The sequence below is a fragment of the Bos javanicus genome, chromosome 28, assembly GCF_032452875.1.
Source record: "Bos javanicus breed banteng chromosome 28, ARS-OSU_banteng_1.0, whole genome shotgun sequence".
Classification (NCBI taxonomy): Eukaryota; Metazoa; Chordata; class Mammalia; order Artiodactyla; family Bovidae; genus Bos; species Bos javanicus.
This window is the reverse complement of record NC_083895.1, coordinates 34,617,278-34,636,431: the sequence shown is the minus strand read 5'-3', so window position 1 is coordinate 34,636,431 and position 19,154 is coordinate 34,617,278. Positions and strand designations below refer to the sequence as shown.

Below are 19,154 nucleotides of genomic sequence, written 5' to 3'. Positions count from 1 at the left end.
AAGCCTCTTGTTGATGTTCACGCTTCATTTCTTCCCAGTATGTTTTTGGTCAACAGAAGGATTAAAAATAGCATTTAAAAAAAATTGTGTTCGCCGGGTATGACCCTGGGGGGCTATTTGGATCGTAGTTGCTTGCTTCTCTGTTTGTACAGTGTGCTCAGTTCTTAACAGTCCTAGAAAGAAAGCCCAGCAGAAGACTTCAGGTGTCCCCCTCCCTAGTTGGGTCTTGCTTTGCTTTGTCAAGACCCCAGAGTTCCTTGGCCAATGTCTATGATTCACTGAGTTCCCCCTTGAGTCTGGTATATGCAGTATCACCTGAAGGCATTCTGGTATCCTCACTATCCTCACTCCAGCTCCTTCACAGCTCCCTGTTACCTACAGTCAGTTTCAGACTCAGCCTGGTATCCGAGGCCTGGCCTCAGCTCACCTTTCCAGCAGCATCGTACCCTCTTCTCCTAAGCCACCTTCAGTCATCTGGGGCTCCCCGCTTCTCCAGAACTGGGAGGGGGGTGGCTACCTCTTGAATTTTGACTTCTGCTGGAATCCCCTCTCACTTCCTCTTTGTCTGTTCTCATCCTTGTCATCCTGCAAAATCCAGTTCACCTCCAGCCTCCCGGGATTCCTCCAATCTCAGAATGATCTCACGTTTTTCTTTTTTTTTTCTGGACCTTTAGAGCAATTCTGTCTGAACACTTTGATTTGGCAATTAATCCTGTTATGCCTGGCAGTGTCTTCCCCACTATTATCTCAAAGTGTTATTTAAATATTTCATCAGCATTTAAATCTTCATATTTGTCCTGCCACCTCAACTGAACTGAGTCTTGTTGGAAGGTGCAGAGAGGGTCATACGCTTCTCCAGCAGGCAGCTGGATGTATTGGTCTCATCCGTGCAGATTCCACAGCCTCCTGTGTTTCATCCTTGCTCTGCCTCTTACTGACCATATGACCTTAGGAAAGTTTTCATTGCCTCAGTTTCCCCACCTATAAAATGTGGATAAAAATCGCACCCACCTCATAGAGTTTGGAAGGATCCAGTGAGTTAATACAGGCAAAAAAGGGCTTAGAACAGGGCATGGTAGTGTCTGCTGAGATCTGTCGTATGCCTGTTTCCCCTCCACCCAGCCCCAGCCCACTGCCATGGACAGAGTAGATGGGCCAGATCTGCTTATTTGTTTTATTTGGTGTCCTCTTATTTGTACAGATGAGAAAACCCTGGCCCAGAGAGGGTAGGGGGGTTTCTTAAGGTCACACGGTAGGAAGCGATGGAGAGCCTGAGGTGGCAGAACTGAGATTCCAGCGCTTCAAGGGGAGACCTTTCTTTTCATATGCTGCCCCCTTGAGGGGGCTTTACTTTGCAAGAGGCACTGAGAGAAAGCTGTTATTTTATGCTTGAACACCTTTTCCCTGGAGCAGATGGGCTGGGGTTGGCAGAGGCACCACCGGCCTACAGGACTCCAGGGGGATCATTCACATCGATTGTTCACAGCGTGTTCTATGTGCAAAGAGACCCTCCCATCATACTCCTGGGTCTAGTGATGGAGCCTGAGGCCTCCTCATCTGGGAAACGCAAAAGCATCAGAGCCAACAAATGCCATTCATCCCACTAGAACAGGTTAAAGGCCTCCCAGGGAGGCATGGCTCCTGTCCTGTACACTGCCTGTCCTCGTGTTCCCCTGGCCACTTTCTGAAAGACTCCTCAGAGCCTGGGGAGGCATTTCAAGGTGGTGAACTGTTCTCAAACACCTTCCCTCCCTGCTTTGTGCCAGGAGAGGGATCAGAGGCTGGCTGGGACATGTGATATAGTAAGCTACACAGGTCCTCCAGGATCAACACCGGTTTCCTGCCGCCCCATCCCAACCCCAGGAGAGAGTGAGGTGGGGGGGGGGCGGGGTCAGAAATTGTAACATCTGAGCTAAGCCTTAAAAAGTGTTCTGTAGGCTGCTTTTCAAATAGAGCCAAAGATGACAACTTTCAGACAGATTTGTGATAAAGCAATACATACAGTAAAATATAATGATGTTCATGGTAAAACCGTGTGTGATGCGAGTGATGAAGAATCTGCCTGCCATGCAGGAGATGTGAGTTCGATCCCTGGGTTGAGAAGATCCCCTGGAGAAGGGAATGGCTACCCACTCAGTATTCTTGCCTGAAGAATCCCCACGGACAGAGGAGCCTAGTGGGCTACCGTCCATGGGATTGCAAAGAGTCGGACGTGACTGAGCGACTAATACCACGCATATGGTAGAATCTAGGTGCTGAGTATTCAGGTGTTCTCTGTAAAATTCTTTCAACCTTGTTATGTGTTTGAAATTTTTCGTAATAACATATTGTGAGGGGAGAGTGAGGACTTCGTAGCTGACTGCCCAAGTAGCAAATCCCCTCTCTGCTCCTTTCTAGTTATGTGACCTTGGACAAGTTACTTAAGCTCTCTGAGCCTGTTTCCTCATTTGTAAAAATGAGGCTAATTATAGAACATATTTTAGGGGGTAAGATAAATGCATTTGAAGTACTTTTAGGCAAAGACTTGGGACAGTCACTGATGCACTTAATATCCAACTGATAAATATCATTGTTATTTTCAATTAGAGAGCTTTGTTTGGATGGGCTCTCAGAAGAGGATATTGAATTAGGCAATTAGAAGATTATTAGTGACCTGAAGGAATAATTCTAGGAACATAGTGGGATGGGAGGAGAAGCCAGAGCAGGGGTTTCAGTAGAGAGGAAGGTGGTAGAGAAGTCAAGGCGGTAAGTCTAGACCTAGTTTGCAGAAGGCTTATTAGAAATTCGGGAGAGAACTGGGGTAATGGCTTGAGAGGGAAAGGAATTTGGCAGTCAGAGAAGACTTGCTTGTGGGCCGCAGGAAGAGAGAAAAGGGGCAGGAGATAACGAAGGTTACACAAGCGTGGCCTTGCTCCTTAAAGTGTGGTCCCAAGGACCAGCAACAGCTGCATCACCCAGGAGCTTGTTAGAAAAGCAGGATGCTGATGCTTATTAGAGAAGCTCTGTGCTGGCCCACAGATTCAAACGGCAGGATGGGAAGGGCCCTGCCAGGCCATGGCAGGATGCTCAGGTGCCCAGTCACAGCCCAAGTCAGGAGGCAGAGTGAGGAGGCAGAGTCCGTGGGCCAGCCGGGTGTTTTATCACCTTTCCCTGGGGCCCGGGGACCTCAGGTAGAGCCGCCTGGAAGTGTTCTGTTGCCTTTTTCTCTTGTCTGTATGCTCTAACAGAAGTGGGGTGTTGGAAGAGCCATGGGAGCCCACGCTGCCTGCCCTGTGCAGTAATAAATCAGGGGACACATACCCACCCGACTTGACACACATTTCTAGAGCGTTTTGAGCATCTAATCCAGAGAACACTTCCAGGGTTTGCGCCATGTTCATGGTGTCTAATTGAAAAAGAAAACATTAGATGCAAACAGAAAGATTAAGTGTATCGACATGAAGGCGTAGATTTCTAGCATCTGTTGAAAAAAAATCAACTGATCTGGCCGCATGGGACCTGACAGTGATCTGGATCCGCTGGATGTGCTTTCTAGATCACCATAGTCCCTGCTGACCCTTTCAGTCCTGTGTCCCCAGCCTAACTTTTTAAAGCGTTTGAGTTTGTCACCACTGATGTATGTAGCCTCTTACTTTTAGGAAGTGGCCAGTGGCCAGCCACATTAAGGGACTTGCCCAGGGTCATCTGTTTTGTCCACAGGCATGGTCCTGGCTCCGAGTGTAGGTGTCCTACCTCTGTATCTTATAACCCCTCCCTCTGTGGGTTTATAGGCCCTGCCAGCAGAAGCCCACTTCAATCTCTATGAAATCCCATGTCTACTTCAGGGGACCTTGGTTTGGGCTCTTGGGGGCCTAAACAGTTGCATTAGGAAGTGTGTATATGCCTGTTTTATGACATTCCCACAAACCAAGTTCCCCTTGGTGAGTTGCTCTGAATTTTCTATCCACAAATGTTCCTAAACCTTTTCACTCCAAAATTTTACCTGTAGAAAAACCTATTTAATAGGAACTTGACATTTTAAAAATCAACTCAAATCCCACCAGCTTAGTGTAGCAGCTTTCCCTATCTTTCCTTTTAAAAAATGTTTTCAGTCACTGAAAAGCTCTTCTTATATTTCACCCTGTGCCACTGACAATGTATTTTAGGTTGACTTCCTGCCTTCACCCTCCTTCCCTCCCCTCTCTTTTTCTTTCCCTTTCCTTCCATCCTTCCCCAGCTGATAACCGCTGAGTAGCACAATGCTTCCATCCTACATTTAGGGTTTATAACACAATGCTTCCATCCCACATTCAGAGTTTATCTCCTGAAGGAGGATACAGTTGCCCGATCCTGCTCAGAAAGCATCCCAGGCCCACCCTTGGTAATGGAGCTCTCTATTCTGCCACCGGGCTTGCCAGATAAGTTCCAGATCCTTGGAGGTAGAGAAGCTCAGCATCAAGGCTGAGCTGGAAACACCAGCTTTTCCATCTCCTCAAGTGGAACATATCAGCTGAGGGATCGTGTGTGTGTGTGTGTGTGTGTGTGTGTGTGTATTGGATATGACTGGACTGATAGAGTTTTAGGCACCAGGAACCCTCTCCCTTTCTAGCCTGGTATAATCAGGTAATTTTCTTTAGATACTTCTGACTCATAAGTTATCCGTTCCATACAGTCATCTTTACTGTGTATGGCTTTCTTAGAATGTATGTATGTGCTTTTGAAACAGTCATTGAATTATATGCCAGCAGGCATATTTTAGTACAGTCATCATAAAATGCAAATGTTATGCAAACAGTATTTCCCTGGGAAGGCCATGCTATATGTTGCTAGAAACAGCCATTGCTTTTGGTGCTGCAGTAGCTGTGTTACCTTGTGTGAGTTACTTTACTTCTCTGTGCTCAGTTTTCTTTTCTATAAAATAGAGCTGATCATTCCTAACCCTGCTGGGAGGGTTAATTAAAGGAGATACAGTAGGTAAGGGCTTCCCTGGTGGCTTGGTGGTAAAGAATCCATCTGCAGTGCAGGAGTCACAGGAGATATAGGTTCAATCCTTAGGTTGGTAAGATCCCCTGGAGGAGGGCATGGCAACCCACTCCAGTATTCTTGCCTGGAGAATCTTACGGACAGAGGAGCCTGGTGGGCTACAGTCCATGGGGTCTCAAAGAACTAGACACGACTGAAGCGACTTAGTATGCATGCAGGGGCTGTGAAGCACAAGCAAAAAGCCTGGCAGACAGAGCAGAGACTCCACATCCTTCCCTCTTCTTTTCCCTACAAGTTTTCTTTAGAGCTTGAGAACCTGCCAAAGAGTTAATAATCTGTTAACAAACACTTAAGTGTTCCAGGGAAGCTTAGCCTACAAAGGATTGCTTTTCAAGAGGGAAGAATCTTCTTGTAAAGTAAACAGTCAACTCTGATTTAGCTTTTGACTTGGTAGGGCTCTGGTTTAACCTGTTGAGTTTTCTTTGCCTAGTTCTACCCGGAATTCTGGGAACTCTTCTCCAGTTGGGTATGTAGCTTGTGAAGGCCAGCTTTGCTGGGGTCTTCCTAATTTCCTTAGGAATGGACTTTGGACTGGGTCATGGTGCTGATCTCTTCTAGGGGATCCAGATCTGCCTTCCCTTCCTGGTTCAGACATGCTCTGCACCTCCCAAGACTGATTCACTGCCTCCACTTCTTGGGGGTCCTCTGATGAAATTCCACGCATGGTCTAAAATTGAGAATAAAACCATTTGAAAAGCCCTCTCTTCATTCCGGATTCTGGGTCCCCGACGATTCTTCTCTCTGTTGCTGCCAGCTGGGTGAGCTGAGCTCTTTCTCTCCTAACTCTGGTCTTTTTTGTCCTGATTTGCAACCCATGGGATGTATTTAACACTGGAGGGAGGGCAGAAAATTTGGAAACCTAGTTCAACCAGCAACCCAGTGTTGCTTGAGCATTGTCTGACATCCTCGTGCCTGACTTTGATGTTAAGCCATAAACTTATGGTATGACTGATTCTAGGTGTTGATGGAAACAATTCAGGCTTCAGGGTTTCTCCAAGTGCAGGAAGCACACAACGGGTGGTTTTGGTACCTTCCAGTGATGCGTAGATAAGACCTTGAATCACCAGGCAGAAGAGAGTCCTTTTTCACTTTTCTTCCAGTCCTGATGATCACACGTAGAGTATCTCGGTTTGGTGTTTTGTTTTTAATATGTATTCATTTATTTAGCTTTGCTGGGTCTTAGCTGTGGCACACAGGGTCCTCGCTCTCCATTTCAGCATGCGGGGTCTTTGGTTGTGGCGTGTGGACTCGCATTTGCAGCATGCGGTTCTAGTTCCCTGACCAGGGATCAAACCTGGGGCCCCTTGCATTGGGAACTCAGAGTCTTAGCCACCTGACCGCCAGGGAAGTTTATCACTTTGGTGTTTTGAAAACTTCTCAACACTCCGCCTTGTCCCCTTTGAACAAAGGCATGGCCAGCCTTGGCTGAGAGCCTCTGTCAGCAGTGGCATCTGGCTGGAATTTCGTGACCTGGTTTTGTTTTGCATTGTGATTATTTTGAAAGTTATCTTCTGTTTTTTCACGTGTCATACCAGTTTTTCACATATAGCAGTGTTCTAAGGTTTTATTGAGATATATTTAATTAAAAACATGAGTCTGCTTAAAGAAAAAGCTGAAGAAGTGAATGGTGCAGGTAGCACGTAAATGGGGCAGTGTGTGGTGGGCAGGTGTGAGTAGCTTAGGAGGCACGGACTGAGTCCCTCTCCTGGATTAGCCCCCCGAGCTGCTGACCTCGACTCCATTTTTGACCTCACCATTGACAGATCACATTGGGGTAACTTCCACCAGCCAGATAGTTCCTTGAAGGTGGAGGCGCCGTCTTTTTTTTTTTTTTTTAATATTTTCTATTTATTTATTTATTTTTGTCTGTGCTGGGTCTGTGTTGCTGCTCAGACTTTTCTCTAGTTACGGAGAGCGGGGAAGCCCAGGCACCATCTTTTGCATCCTTGTCATCCCATGCCCCTCAGAGGGACCTCAACACATTATTATTCAACTATTTAACGCAGGTAGTGATGGACTTGTGGTGATCCTGGTGCAGCTGAATTCCTAGCAGTCGCTTCTGCCATGGGGAAAGTTGTCCAGAAGTTAAGAGTTGGGCGTTACTACAGATGCCAGAGGATGTGCTAGTCCCCCACCCTCCTCAGTGGTCCACACAGCTCTAAGGCTTGCCTTTGTGTGTTACTTCAGCAAGGCACGTCCTGTGTTTGTATGGTTGGGAAGCAGGAACAAGCTTGTGCTAGCTGGTGATGTGGGCATACAAGTCCTGAGCTGGATGAGGGATGGGTCCCTTGGAGGCAATGGCATGTTGGTGCTATAAAACATTTAGTGGATCTTCCCAAAAGGGAGGCCTTGTCTGGCTGGCTGTGGCTCTGACTGCATGGCAATTATCTTTGTGGCCTGGGCTCCAGGCTTGGGACAGCTAAAACACTGGGTGTCACTCAGGCTTGATGTCACCGTGATGGTGACACAGTTGGTGATGATCTATCAAAAACTTTGGGTTCCCTGCCTTCTGGGCCTGGCAGGGCCACTGCCTCCCCATGGACAGCATGTGGGGCCTTTCAAGTGTGCGGGGCTCTGTTTTCTCACTGGCCTTTCAAAGGGATGACGTGCATGTGTGTCAAGTCTCTTCAGTCCAACTCCTTGCAACCCTATGGACTGTAGCCTGCCAGGCTTCTCAGTCCATGGGAGTCTCCAGGCAAGAATACTGGAGTGGGTTTTTATGCCCTCCTCAGGTGATCTTCCTGACCCGTGGGTCGAACCTGCATCTCTTACGATCCTGTATCAGCCAGGGTTCTTTACCACTGGTGCCACCTGGGAAACTCCAAAGGGACTGGGGACAGACAAATGAGCCTCTTTATTTCCAGCTGTCACCGCTGCTCCTTGATGGGGCACGGGACACCAAGAGTCATCTCCAAAGTCTCTTCCCATTTTAAAGGTTTTTGAATCTGACCCTGGATGACTGGGCTTGAGTTACACTCGTGTGAAATGAGGAAATTAAATCAGGACAACCACTTGCTTTGGATGAATTTCTTGCAGGTATCGTAATACAATAGGATTAACCAGTGAGCGGGTCATCTTTGTCTTGTTCACCACCATAGGCCCAGCACCTAGCATAGTGGCAATAAAAATAGATTCATGAAGTGAAAGAACAGGAGGTGATTATGTGAGTTTTGTGAGAAGTGGTAAATGAGCCCAAAGGAGGCAATGTCCCTTTGGCTTCTTGGTAAGCATGACCTCACCCTAGTAACTTGACAAGGGAAAGGGAAAGAGAAAGCAAGAGTGAAGATGAGGCTCTGGGTCTGGAATCCTGCAAGTGGGAGGGGCTGGCTGTGTGCTTTTCCGATCCAAGGTCCCGGCCTCCTAGTCACTGACTGTCTGTTTCCACAGCACAGACTTTGGGGGGAAGCTGCAGGCAGTCTGCAGTTGCTGCTGTATTCATGTTGCAGCTGCTGAGACACCCGTTGGCTGCAGCTGCCCCGGGGCTGAGCCCTCAGCATCTGCTCAGAGGCCTGCAGTTACTGCTGTAGGCTTCAGACTGGCTGGAGCCGAGGTAAACCAGCAGAGGGGTCCCAGGCCTTCCCTCCAGCTTGGAACCCTCCCCACTCCCTGTGCTTGCAGCCCCTCTGCTTGAAAAGTCACAAAGGGCCAGGAGCAATCCCTGAGATCCTCTTCTGCTCCCTAGGACTGAAAGAGTATCCCCAGGACCCAGAGGTCGTGAGGTAGAATTATATTTCAGTCATCATGAAAAATTGTAGAATGTCATGCCATCAGTAGTTTCCCTTTTAATATTATTTTGGTTGTTTTGCAATCCAAGAATGAGAGCCAATCTATGGTCCCTCCAGTGCTCAGTCTGGGCAGCCGAGACCACCAGGAGGGTGAATGATCAGTTGTTACATCTGCTTGGGAAACGTGCCTTGATACACTGCCTCCAGGAGGGACGCTGGGTTGACTAATGTGAGTTAGAAATTGATCTTATCTCTTGGAACTGGTGCAAGTGCAGAGATGGACAGTGGACAGTTCAGAGGAGGGGGAAGCTGCTGCCTTTAAAAGGAGTAGTTCTCTCTGCAGCCCAGAAGGCCAAGATGAAATGTGATCCAAGAGTGTGAAGAGGGCAGAGAGGAGTGGTGACCTGTGAACTGTAATCAAGGCATGTCAGTGGTTCAGCCCTTGACCTTTGTTGGTTAGCATACTCCAGACTTTATCAAAGCCCACTCTGAGCCGGCCCCAATATGAAGGTGCACTGTATTAAGACAGAGATGAGTTAGGTTAAGTGTCTGGTGGGGATTGCACTTGGATGGGCTGGGGAGGCACGTGTGGATGTGATGTTGAGCTCCTGCCTGTATCCTCCATGGTCATGGCCATCACCTTCGTGAGGTCCTCCTCGACTTCACCTGCAGCAAGTGCCTGCTTGGTTTGTTCTCCGGGGAGTACTGTGCTGACATTCACTAGCTTGAGCTCCCCAGGTGGATGTTCTCAGTGGTGTTGGTAGAACCATATTGTGGCATGGTTGTGAGAAGATGGACTTCTGTTGTGGATAGCGTCCAAACCGTTTGTGCAGAAGGAGGTGGACTGGGATTCAGGGCTCCAGGCTGCTAGGCGTAGCTCTGCCCCACATCTGTTAATGGGACTTAGGAACAAGACTGGCTTCTGGCTTCCCTTCATCTAGTCAGTGGGAGAAAGGTTGCCTGGTGTATTGTGCCTGCATACACATGTACATATAAAAATCTTACAAGATATTCTTTAGCTCTGAAAGATATAAACCAATAATAAAAGCATCTTATTTGGGAAAGATCACAAAACAGTTAAAGTTATTAAACAAGTTTCTACTTACTGTGGTACTTTTCAGGGTCCTTAATATAATGACACTAAGAGGTTGGCCAAAAAGAGCTTTGTTTTCCATAAGATGTTATGGAAAAGACTGAATGCGCCTTTTGGCCAATCCAATAATACAGTAAATTACTGCGGTGGGGTACTGTGGGCAGTGATTCACAAACTTACTTGATCGTGGAATACTTGGGTTGTAGAGGAGCCTACTAACTGATGTTCCTTCGCATCTACTTTGGGAACCACTAGTCTAGATAAGTGGTCCTCAATCTATGATGATTTTTGCCCCCTAGGGGACTTTTGGCAATGTTTGGAGACATTTTAATTGTCACAACCTAGGAGAGCAGAAGAGTGCTGAAGGCCAGAGATGCTGTTAAACATTCCAAGACGTACAGGACAGATGCCCACATCAAGTTTATCTTGCTAAAATATCATTAGTGCCGAGGTTGAGAAACCCTGGGTGAGATGGTCCCTAAAGTAGCCTTCCCCCTCCCAGCTCTAACTTTTGGGGGAGTGGGCCTTTTGGTGACACCCCATAACTTGGTGCACCTGTTTACCCAGGGTGATGTCTGGCCCTTTCACGTCATTGCTCTCTGGAAGGCAGGAGAGATGAGGTCATTCTGCTTTATCCTTGTTGATACTTGAACATTCCTGGCTCACAAGCCATGTACCCGTATATCCATAACCGTGGTCTGCATCTCTGGGAGCATGAGGGCTGGTGGCCAGGTGAGCAGAACACAAAGTCTCCCTTTCCTGGGTCTTATTTCCACTCTCAGTGGCCAAGTTGGGGGAGCTCACTCTGCTCTGTTGCCGGAGAGACTTGAATTTCAAAGCCCACACTGCCTGCCAGGAGCCGTTCCCACAGACAGTGCTGAGATTCCAAGAAGACTCTTCAGCTCACAGAGATTCATCATCTTTGTGAAGTTTTAAAATCAGAAATGGGTTTTACAGATACTCAAGATATTCTGGCTTTTTGTGGTTCCTCTTGACCACACCCACTTTTCCAAACACACATTGTCCTCCAGTAACCAAAACACAATAGGTAATGGAAATTTCATCACAGCTGACCCATAGAGACCCAAATGGGACCAGTGCAATTGTGTCTGAAGCATGGTGCCGTCTTGACTAATTAGCCTTTCACAGAAGTGAATGCTTCCCTGTACAACTTCAGGGAGATCAGCCGGTTGTGGCTCAAGGTAGACTGTTGGTAGTATCTCTTCCTTTTCTGGGCTTCAGAGGCACACATCCTCTAAGGAGTCCCTGCCACCACCGGGCCACATGAGCAGTCCAACTCAAGGTGGAAATACACTTCCTGCCTGCCTCCTACCCCATCAATCCTGTGCTTCTTCTCATCACAGGGTGCCTCGTTATCTTCAGGGGCATGAGCCATTTACCAAGACACTTGTTTCTCCCTGGGAAGGCTGTGTAGGCAAGGATCAGCAGGCTTAGCGAGGCCAGCTCTGTCACCAGTGGTAACTTACAATCGTCTTGAGGAAGCCATGGTGGAATCTGTCCCCTCTCTTCCATCCTAGGTGGTGGGGTGCATTGTCCTGTGTCCAGAGATGTCAAATGAGTGAAATTAATGCAACAAATTTTACTGGCCACTGGCCCTGGAGTGGGTTGTAGAAAACACCTTTTTCAAAAAAACACTCAGTGATGGGTGACTTATTGGATGAATAAGTCCCAGCCTCTTGCTTAATTGGTTCAGACTTTTATTGAGTGTTAACCTTGTGCTAGGGAAGTGCTGCTGTTTCTTCTGAAGGCTGCAGAGTCTGCAACTACAAGACACGGAGAAGGGGACGGAAGGCGTCGTAAGGTTTTGGGTCAGGTGTCGGGGGCAGCACAGATCTCCCGCCACCACAGTCAGCCCCCATTCGGTGTTACAGGTTCTGGCGCTTTGCTGAGTGCTTTCTGTGTCTCAGCTAACCCTCCCAGCTCCCCACCTATTCACCCACTCAGTCACCCACCCTGTCATCCACCCACCCAGCCCGCTGCCAACCCTCCACCCAGCCACCCTCTATCCGCTCTCCCAGCTACCCTTTCAGCCACCTTCTGCAGCGGACATTAACAACCTCCATTTCCAGGTGAGCCAACTGATGCTTATGGGAGGTTAAGAACCACCCAAGTTGTAACCAGGCCTCAACTCATTTTTCCAGCACACTCTGAAGCCATGCTCTTAATTCTGTGCCTCCCACGAGTGCTGATTTGAATTCAGGTCCTTAGCTCCTAGCTCGTACCCAGTCTCCACAACCTCAGTGCTCCAGCCAGGCTCAGGGCTCTGGGGAGGGTCAGAGTGACCACCCAGAGTGTGACAGCACCATGCTGCTTACATGCAGTAGGCAGGGCTTTCCAGCTTCAGGAAGGATTGTTGTGTGCTCAGAAATTACATGTTCACCTGTTAGAACTGAAATAACCTAAGAGGAATTTTTCAGGCCATGGCTACAACCCATAAGTGGATCATAAAATCAATTTAGTGGGTCACAACCAATGCAAAAAAAAAAAAAAAAGTATATGAAAGTACATCCCGTGTAATAAGGTTAGATGTTGTTCCATGAGCCCTTTGTTGCAGTTACTTATATACTAGATGTGTATGAGTCACGATGGAGAATAAATTTCTTACTGCGGGTGAAGGTTACAAATTTGAAAGCGCCACCCAGGAGGGGAGTTGGGCAGGCCGCCAGCTACAGAGACAGGCACGCTGTGTGTGCTCTTTGAATCTCTGCTTGGTGGGTGGGTTGAAGGGGAAAAAGGACACAGCAGGTCTTGGCAGGTCAGTCAGTAAGGTTTGGCTGAGAGCCCACTCTGAACTGGGATTTGTTGGTGTTTTGGGGGCTTCGTGATGTTAGAGAGGAGGTCCCTGCTGACCTTGAGTTCTTCCTTTCCAGTGCGAGAGAACAGCTCTACCCAGCAAGGTGAGGGGATGTAATAGGCAGTGTCTACAAGAATAATGATGGAGCAGTGCAAAGTAGCTGTGGTTAAGAGCATGAACTCCAGGGCAGCCGGCCTAGGTTTAAATCCTAGCTCAACTCTATCTCTTACAGTTCACAGCTTTGGGTAGGTCACCTAATCTCTCTGTGCCTTAGTTTTCTCATCTGTAAAATGGGCGTAAGAACGATACACACTGTGTGAAGTTATTATGAGGATTGAGTTAGTGTTTACAGAATGCTCAGAACAATGCCTGGCCCAGGGCCACCATATATGTATGTGTGTGTTTATTATATCTGGTGGCTCAGATAGTAAAGAATCTGCCTGCAATGTGGGAGACTCAGGTTTGATCCCTGGCTTGGGAAGATCCCCTGGAGAAGGGAATGGCAACCCACTCCAGTATTCTTGCCTGGACAATCCCACGGACAGAGGAGCCTGGCGGGCTACAGTCCGTGGGGTTGCAAAGAGTTGGACATGACTGAGTAGCTGACACTCGTTACATAAAGGTGAGCATATGAGCTTTAACTGAGTGCCTAACAGGAAGCTTTACCAAGGCTTAGAGCAGGCCTGGATGATTATTTTTCTAATATTCTTCTTCCCATCATTCAGTTTAGTTGCTCAGCCGTGTCTGACTCTTTGTGACCCCATGGACTGCAGTGCGCCAGGCTTCCCTCTCCATCACCGACTCCATCATCTTCCCATCGTGGTCATCCATAACTACTGTTTTCTCATCATAAAAATATTCTAGACACTGTGCAGAGTCTCCCATGTATGTCCTTCTGTCCAGGGAAGTGGGGCTTCTTATGTCCATTTCTCAGATGGTGATGTGGCTTGCTTAAAGAGGGGCCAAGCCAGGCCCCAGCCCCTGGTGGGTCTGGTTCTGAGACCTGTGCTTTTGAACCAGAGGGCGCATCCTGTCCTTGGCCTGCCGCCTCTGCTTTCTTTGAAGATGTGGCTGGTTTGGTCCTTTCCTGGCCCAGAGAAAAGGGTACTGTTCTCTCCACTGGGCAGAAGGAGGGTTTTGAAGCTGGCTCTGTGGAATGCCCCAGCCCTCCCTGAGGGGTGACTCACGGAGCCACAGGGAGAGCTGGCTTCCTGATGGCGCTCACAGCTGCTGGAGCCCCCAGACAGCCTTGCTGGGGGCTGTGCTGGGGTCTGAGAGGTATCAGCAGCCTGCTGTTCCCCACACCTGGCTCATCCTCTCTCAGTCTGAAATGCAAGGCCCCGCTTGGGCTGGGAGCCCATGACAGATGCAGTTCCTCTTTGAAGTGCTGGACTGAAGAGACTTCCAAACAGGAAGCATGGCCCAGCAGAAACCCATGCATTTTTAAAGGCTCTCCTGCCTTTGGAGGAAGGTCCCCGAGAAGGGCTGGAATCATTAGGGTGCTTAGTTATCTGGCTCAGCTCCAGGGAACCCAGGATATCAGTTATGGTCTCAGCAGAAGTCCTGCCACCTGGGCAAAGCTGGAGGGCAGCCCGCCTGCCCCACCAGGGTGCCGGGCCCTCATCCTTTTGATCCCTGACTTATTAATGAGCTTTGATTGCTTGTTGCACGCCTACTGCATATTCACTAGACACAGTGCTGGATATAGATCTATATCTATAACTATAGAATATATAGTCTAAATATATATAAATATATATTTGTGGCATCCCACTTCAGTATTCTTGCATGGAAAATTCCATGGACAGAGAAGCCTGGTGGGCTGCAGTCCATGGAGTCTCAAAGAGTCTGACATAACTGAGCGACTTAGAATAATATAAAATATATAAACACATAAGAAGGATATATATTATTAATTAATATGTATTATTAATAAATATATGTTGATATATTATTAATATACATTCTTATTAATTCTTACACCCTGGAAGTAGAGGCCGTTTTTATCGTCTAAGAACCTCCTGTGAGCTTTCCTTCTGTGAGTGTTGCAAAGGTAAATTGTTGAATGAATAAATGAACATGGGCCTTCAGTTCTAACCCCTTATGGAGATACAGAAGATCCCTGTGATGAGAGCACATGCCCACTGACAGCCTGTCTGGGCTCCGCTTGGCTGCTTACTGGCTGTGTGACCATGGGCAAGTGTCTTGACTTCTCTGTGCCCCTGGTCCTCATCTGCAGAACGGGAGATATTCGTACTAGTTGTGAGGATGAGAAGGATTACAACCCCCCTTGCCAAGCATTTCTTATCATTTTTATCTTACAGCTCAGGAACTTGAGTTTTTGAAGGGTTAAGTAACCTGCTGCAGTTTGTGCGGCAAGTTTAGATTATAAGCAAAGCAAACGAAAGAGGAGGCAGGTCTGCAAAGCCGGGACGGTGTGTCCTCTGTGGCAGCTGCCACTCCTCTGACTAGATTGATTCTCAGCTCCTAAGTCAGAGGCTGAGAGGTTGATGTTCCAAAAGTCCACCCTCCCGGACAGAGACTAACGTGCTGTTCATGGGTTGACTGGACGTTTGAAATGAGATGCTGGCCTTGGAAGGGATGAGGGAGGGAACACTTAACTCCCAGGTTTTGGGAGGGGAGGGACTGTGCTCATCTCAAAGAATCAGACCCCTCTCTTATTTTTCAAGGGCCTTGGGGTGGGGGACAGCATCCTGAAAATCTGACCTGCTGCAGCAGAACTAGGCTTTACAGGCTTTGACCTACCTGTAAAATATCTGAAGGTTTCCAAGTTCACACTGACTCTGTGAGCAGGCAGCCCTGGGTTAGCGTGGACTGGAGAGGCAAGGAACGCATTTGATTGGTTCTCATTTTTATTCTGTGGTCTCTGATCTTGAGAATACAGAGTCCCTACCCCCTGGCATCCCCTTTCTCTTCATCAACAGTGACATGCTGTGTCCACATTCCCTTCTTGGCGCCGTCCTAGGGTATCGGGCACACAACAGTGTCTGCCTCTTTTCAGAATAAAAATTATACCCCTTATTTTTCAAAAACAAGAGGGGTATAATTTGTGACTAAAACCAAGGTGCTCAGACTGTGAAAATATCTGTTGCTTGGATGTTTCTGTGTCGACTGAAAGTGAAAGTGAAGTCGCTTAGTCATGTCCAACTCTTTGGGACCCCATGGACTGTAGCCCGCCAGGCTCCTCTGTCCCTGGGTTTTTCCAGGCAAGAGTACTGGAGTGGGTTGCCATTTCCTTCTCCGGGGATCTTCCCAAGCCAGGGATCAAACCTGGGTCTCCTACATTGTAGGCAGATGCTTTACCATCTGAGCCACCAGGGAAGCCCTCAATTAGAGAAGTCATTTCTAGCTCAGATCTGGAGAAGAAACTATTTGTTAGTGAGAAGCCTTTTGTGAGTGTCTTCCAGTGAGAAACGGGACCAGTTGAGCAAGTATGGGCAAAGCCAAGTCTCCTTAATTTATTCATTGACTCTTTTTTATTTTTTAGGCTAGAAAACAATCACATACTTTTGGCCAAAACCAGCCCTGGGGCAGGAATCCAACAAAACATCATACTAATTAGATAATCTAATTTCCAGAGAGAGACCCCAGCTCAAACTACTGCCTTGCTAGCAGTGATGCAGAGATGACAAAAGGATCAGTGAACAGAGGCCCATCATTCCCTTGAAGTTCACATGGACCCTCACCAAGGTTAGGGCTTGGCCGGAGCTTCACCTGAGTTTTCTGTGTGTGTGTGTGGGGCGGTATCTGTAATAGTGAGAAATACCATGCTTAGAGGAAAAAGTGCTATAAACTGGATGACTGAAATAAATAGAAATTAACTTTTTCATAGTTCTGGAAACCAGAAGTTCAGAATCAAGGATTTGCAGGTCTGTGTTCCTGAAACCTGTAGAGGAGGCTCTGTCCTCTCTCTCTAGCTTCCAGGGTGGTCATCCATCCTTTGCATTCCCTGGCTTGCTGCTGCAACACGCCAGTCTCTGCCTCTATCCTCGGGTGGGCTTCTTCCTGTGTCTCTGTCTTCTTAGGGCCTCCTCCTCCCTGTTTTACTCTCTCCTCCTTCATAAGGACGCACATGATATTGAATTAATGACTCACTTGGTTACATCTCCAAAGACCTTATTTCCAAATAAAGTCATGGTCACAGGTTCTGGGGTTTAGACATAAACATATTTGGAGGGGAATGCAGTGCAACCCATTATGTATAGACGCCTTGCCTGAACACTGAAGAGATGGATCAGGCTTTCTCCTGCCAGTGTGAAGAAGTGAACAAGCTGGGGTTCTCCTGGGAATCAGGTTCCTGGAAGGAGGAGAAAACTGCAGGTAGAGGACTTAAGCTCTGAATGTCCTTTTTTCCAGATCTGTGTTTCCCTAGATGGGTTCTCCAGACTAGCAGCATCTACATCAGCTGAGAACTTGTGAGAAATGTCAGTTCTTAGGCCCCACCCCAGACTTCAGTTCAGTTCAGTCACTCAGTCGTATCTGACTCTTTTTGACCCCATGAATTGCAGCACACCAGGCCTCCCTGTCCATCACCAACTCCCGGAGTTCACCCAGACCCACGTCCATCGAGTTGGTGATGCCATCCAGCCATCTCATCATCTGTCATCCCCTGCTCCTCCTGCCCCCAATCCCTCCCAGCATCAGAGTCTTTTCCAATGAGTCAACTCTTCGCATGAGGTGGCCAAAGTACTGGAGTTTCAGCTTCAGCATCATTCCTTCCAAAGAAATCCCAGGGCTGATCTCCTTCAAAATGGACTGGTTAGATCTCCCTACAGTCCAAGGGACTCTCAAGAGTCTTCTCCAACACTGCAGTTCAAAAGCACTTCTTCAGCGCTCAGCCTTCTTCACAGTCCAACTCTCACATCCATACATGACCACAGGAAAAACCATAGCCTTGACTAGACGAACCTTTGTTGGCAAAGTAATGTCTCTGCTTTTGAATATGCTATCTAGGTTGGTCATAACTTTTCTTCCAAGGAGTAAGCGTCTTTTAATTTCATGGCTGCAGTCACCATCTGCAGTGATTTTGGAGCCCCGAAAATAAAGTCTGACACTGTTTCCACTGTTTCCCCATCTATTTCCCATGAAGTGATGGGACCGGATGCCATGATCTTCGTTTTCTGAATGTTGAGCTTTAAGCCAACTTTTTCACTCTCCACTTTCACTTTCATCAAGAGGCTTTTGAGTTCCTCTTCACTTTCTGCCAACTGAACCAGAAACTCTAGGGTGGGGCTCAGCCACCTCTGTTGGGTGGTTCTGATGCTACAGTTCAAGGGTTATTCTTGTATGTTTTTGTCTTTTGTTCTTACTGCAGTGCTTTCAGATGGGGCTGCCTGTTAATGCTGGAAGATGTTTTGGGTTAAAGTAGATATTAATAGTTTGGAACTTCCTAGTGGTCCAGTGGTTAAGACTTTGCCTTGTAGTGCAGGGGGTGTGGATTTGGCCCCTGGTTGGGAAGCTAAGATCCCACATGCCTTGGGGTCAAAAAACCAAAACAATTGATATTGTAACACATTCAATAAATACTTTAAAAATGGACTGTGTTGGGACTTCCCTGGTGGTTCAGTGGTTGAGAATCTGGCTGCCCATGCAGGAAATGTGGGTTTGATCCCTGGTCCTGGAAGATCCCATGTGCTGTGAAGCAACTAAGCCAGCAAGCTGCAGCTACTAAGCCCATGAGCCTAGAGCCTGTGCTCTCTGCAGTGAGAGAAACCTCTCTCATGCTCTCTGCATGAGAGGCCCGCACACCAGAACTAGAGAGTAGCCCCCACTTGCCTCAACTAGAGAAAGCCCATGTGCAGCAATGAAGACCTAGCACAGCCATAAATTAAAAAAAAAAAAAAAAAAGATTCTCTAAAAAGAATGATTTATGTCAAAAAATATTTTTTTTTAAATTTTTTCTTAGATAGTAAACTATTTACTTTATATAATATTTATTGGGTATTTATTGTATATGAAACACTATTGTACATCCCTGGTAGAATACAAAGATGAATAAGGCACAGTTCCTGTTCTCAAGGATTGGATAATGTATGTGGAAGGGGGTGATGGTGGAGACTAGAAGCTAGAAGAGTTTGTTAAATATAGTACTTCAGTCCAGTTCAGTTGCTCAGTCATGTCCAACTCTTTGTGACCCCATAGACTGCAGCGTGCCAGGCTTCCCTGTTCATCACCAACTCCCGAGCCTACTCAAACTCCCCGCATCAGTGATGCCATCATATAGGTGAACCAGCCTCAAAATCTGAAATGTATGTTTTGCTGCGGCAGTGTTGATTTTGTTTTGGTATGAGCCATTGTATAGTTCTATGGTCTAAGTCAAACAAGTTCTGTGACTAGCTCTGAGCTTTTGATATGCTTTATGCACTGAACATTGAAAATTTCCAGGAAAGGAAACAGTAGCATTTTCAAATTTCATTGATAAAAGAAGTCCTTCTGTACGGAGTATCCCATTGGATTGGCATTCTGTAGAGTACGCACT

General features: G+C 47.3%; 1 protein-coding gene and 1 non-coding gene across 19 annotated transcripts in view; one reads left to right on the top strand and one right to left on the bottom strand.

Annotated features, from left to right (window-relative positions):
• The window catches only part of KCNMA1 (potassium calcium-activated channel subfamily M alpha 1), a 773,076-nt gene that overhangs the window by 187,279 nt on the left and 566,643 nt on the right, over positions 1–19,154 (top strand). The gene's annotated exons all lie outside the window — the stretch shown is intronic.
• Positions 15,926–15,997, bottom strand: TRNAC-ACA (transfer RNA cysteine (anticodon ACA)). Its single transcript has one exon. It is a non-coding gene; the product is annotated as a tRNA-Cys (tRNA).